This window comes from Bactrocera dorsalis, chromosome 3, assembly GCF_023373825.1.
Source record: "Bactrocera dorsalis isolate Fly_Bdor chromosome 3, ASM2337382v1, whole genome shotgun sequence".
NCBI lineage: Eukaryota > Metazoa > Arthropoda > Insecta > Diptera > Tephritidae > Bactrocera > Bactrocera dorsalis.
The window spans coordinates 35,476,905-35,480,396 of record NC_064305.1 but is presented as its reverse complement, the minus strand read 5'-3'; the positions used below and the strand labels follow the sequence as shown (position 1 = coordinate 35,480,396).

At 53.0% G+C, this 3,492-nt stretch overlaps 1 pseudogene; it reads left to right on the top strand.

Annotated features, from left to right (window-relative positions):
• Nucleotides 1-448: 448 nt before the first annotated feature.
• On the top strand, nt 449-1,954 carry LOC125777553 (uncharacterized; annotated as a pseudogene).
• The last annotated feature ends 1,538 nt before the right edge of the window (nt 1,955-3,492 follow it).

Here is a 3,492-nt window from a genome sequence, read left to right as displayed (position 1 = left end):
TTCGCTGACAACAATGTCTGCACAAAGTTAACACAATATAAATTCATATAAATTCGCTGACAACAATGTCTGCACAATTAGGTGTCAACTTACAGTTGAGACTCCTATTGCAACCTTAGCTCAATGGAATGCGCTACACGCGCAAACCTGAGTACGATGAGGTGACACTCATCAGAAATGGCTGACAGGCTAATGTCGCAACTGCCCCCGTCCCGTTAAAACCCTGGCAGGCTTCAGAGTACGTTCTCCCCCCGTCGTCGTTAAGTTGGCGTGGTAGGTGTATGTTGAGATGACTCCTTCTTTGCGCTGGTCGGCTCTGAAGGTATTGCCTCATAAGGGCGTACGTCAACCCTTGCCTTGGCCTCGTCATCGAGATAACCTTGGGACCATAAAAGGCGACTACCTTTCCGGGGGACGGATAGCGGCTCTGAGTGGGGACCCTTTTTGCATGGACAATTCTAAAAATTACCGTAAAACGACGAAGGGAGGTGAAGGGCTGTCGAAATCGGCACCCAGATCCAACCCGGGCGGGGATGCTGCTCCTATGGCGACGAAACCGTCGCCGAAAAATGACAGCAACACGACAAAGACTCCGGTAGGTGTCTCCTCAGGTAGCAGACTGGGGGTAACAGAGGTAGCGAAGGGTGGATCCCTCATACGCGGCGGAATCGCCAGCACTAGCAGGGGAACCTCAGCTAGAGTTATGAAAGGATCCACAGGGGGTAAGAGCAAAGCAGTTTTAGCTAGAAAGCTAAAGTCAGACCGTCGATTGGCGGCCAAAATCGTGGAACGCTACGGTGACAAGCATGTTGGTCAGGTCTCTGAGCAACATGCTAGTACACTTGAGTGGGCCAGGAAAGTGCTGAGCGAGGACGATAGGGTAGGACCGGATACCAGCAGGACGGAACCGGCGGTCAAGCGGCAGAGGTCGCACGAGGGAGAAACCTCCCTTGTTAAAAAACCGCGAATAGGAAAGGCGCCAACCTTTAGCGAAATCGCTAAAGGCGCTGGGGCTATAGTACTGGGGGTGCTCGACCGTAATAGGGAGGACGGTGCCATCTCCCATGATGAATGGAAGAGGGTAGCGGCGGCTATCTCATCGGTCTTCCTAAGGGTGGTCAAGGAAAACCCGGGGCCACCCCCGAAATGTGTGAGTGCCGGTTGGCACCACGGGCTGCACAAGCTCACAAGTTGTGCTGACGAGAGATCGGCCACTTTATATAAGAAGGCAGTCTCTCAGGTGGGGGAGGTCTGGAAGGGAGCCAGACTGGAGGCCGTGGCCAAAGAGGATTTTCCTCTTCGTCCTAGGGCTCGCGTTTGGTTGCCGGCCGAACCTTCCACTCCGAGTGAGATTGAGGAAATCCTCAGATATTGTAATCCCTCACTTCCAACGCAGGACTGGAGAGTCTTAAGGCTGGAGAGGACTGATGAACCGTATCGGCAAGCGCTGATAATGCTAAACTCGGAATCCATCGGTCCTCTCAGCAAAACAAAGGGAGCCATAAGCTATGGTTTTGAGATGGTAGTGCTGAAGTACTTCCATCGGATGCCAGAGCTGATGGCTCCCAAGCTCCGGTGGCTGCGGAGGACGTGACAAAGGGTACTGACGGTCAAACGACTGTGGAAATCGATGCGACAGAGGGCGCCGACGGTCAGACGACCGCTGAAGTCGATCCGAATCTCTCGGATGTGGCGAGTGTTGGGGGCGGTTCGTCGATTGGCGACTCCGTCTTCAGCCTCGAACAACTGTTTGAGGAAGTTCGGGTCGATCACGATTTGGGCGCTGAAATAGCGCTCCTGGAGGAAAGTCTGAAGGATGAAATTCCTCCAGATTAACTTCCAGCATGCGAAGGCGGCTTCCGCCAATCTATTGCTCCGTCTGGAACAAGACGGAGCTGATGTCGTCCTGATCCAGGAACCGAGGCTGACTGGCAACGGGATCTCTGGATTGAGGACAAAGAGCCATAGGCTCCTGGCGGCCAAGGATGCAGGTAGGAACAGAGCCTGTATGCTGGTTAGGAATGAACTAACGGTATTTCTTTTACCTAATTTCAGCAGCGCTGACTTAGTGACAGCGAAATTGGAGTGTGACACCGGAGATTTCTGGCTTATCTTCGCATATATGCCACACGATGATGTGGTGGAGCCGCCTCCCTTACTGCTAAGGAGGACCTTAGCCGAAGCGTCTAAGGCTGGCACTGGCGTCATCATCGGTTCCGACGCTAACTCGCGGCATCAGATCTGGGGAAGCTCGGATACTAACAATAGAGGTGAGTCACTTTTTGATTTCATTATTGGCGAAGATCTTCGCATTTGTAATAGAGGAAACTCTCCTACTTTTGTGACCGCAGGCAGGGAGGAGGTTCTCGACCTCACCCTAACCTCACTAGCGATTGCCCCGCTGATCTCGAACTGGAGGGTCCTCGACGATCACTCCTTTTCGGATCACAGGTACATCGAGTTTTGTCTAGTCGGAGAAGGTCCGCCTAGAAAATCTATTAGGAACCCTAGAAAAAACGGACTGGGAAGGTTACCGCAGGAGGCTTCGGCAAACTCTCCCACGCGAACCGGGGGTGGACTCGTTGACCACTACCGATGCGGTGGAGGAGTGGTTTGAAGTCTTCAGCTCAGCGTGCAAGGCTGCGCTGGAGAGGTCTTGTCCACTAAGATCGCCAAAGGGCAAAGAGAAACCTCTATGGTGGACTACAGAGCTCTCAGACATTAGGGCGTCTTGTAGACGGCTTTTCAACAAGGCCCGCGGAAGTGGGCTATCCGATGACTGGGCTTTGTATAAAGTAGGACTTTCAATATATAAGTCCGAGCTAAGAAAGGCCAAGAGGACCTCGTGGAAGTGCTTCTGTGAAAAAGTGGAAGGCTGCCATGAGTCCTCGAGATTCAGGCGTATTCTCGCAAAAACCCCAGTGTCCCTGGGGTATCTCAAGGACGCAAATGGGAAGTGGGCCCTCAGTAGTGAAGAAACACTTCAAATGCTTCTCGACGCTCACTTCCCGAGCAACATGTCCTCTGTGAGGAGATCTCTCGGGGTGCCGCAGGACGATTGTGCGGCCTTTGTCGGCATCCTGGATGAGCGACACTTGACGTGGGCGACTAACTCGTTCAAACCATTCAGGTCCCCGGGACCAGACGGCATCATACCAGCGCAGCTGCAGCAGGCTGTTAAGGTGTCATGCAGCTGGTTGGCACCTATCTATGCGAACTGCATCAGATTAGGTTACATCCCGGGGGCCTGGAGACGAGTCAAGGTTACGTTCATCCCGAAGGCTGGCAGGGGCTCCCATGTCACGGCCAAGGATTTCAGGCCAATCAGCCTCTCCTCCTTCTTGTTAAAGACTCTGGAGAGACTGATGGACTGGTATATAAGGAAGAGCATTCCGAGAGACTATCTGTCAAGAGCACAACATGCTTATCGCAAAGGCAGGTCAGTAGACACTGCCTTGCATACTATCGTGTCATGGCTCGAAGAAGCCATTG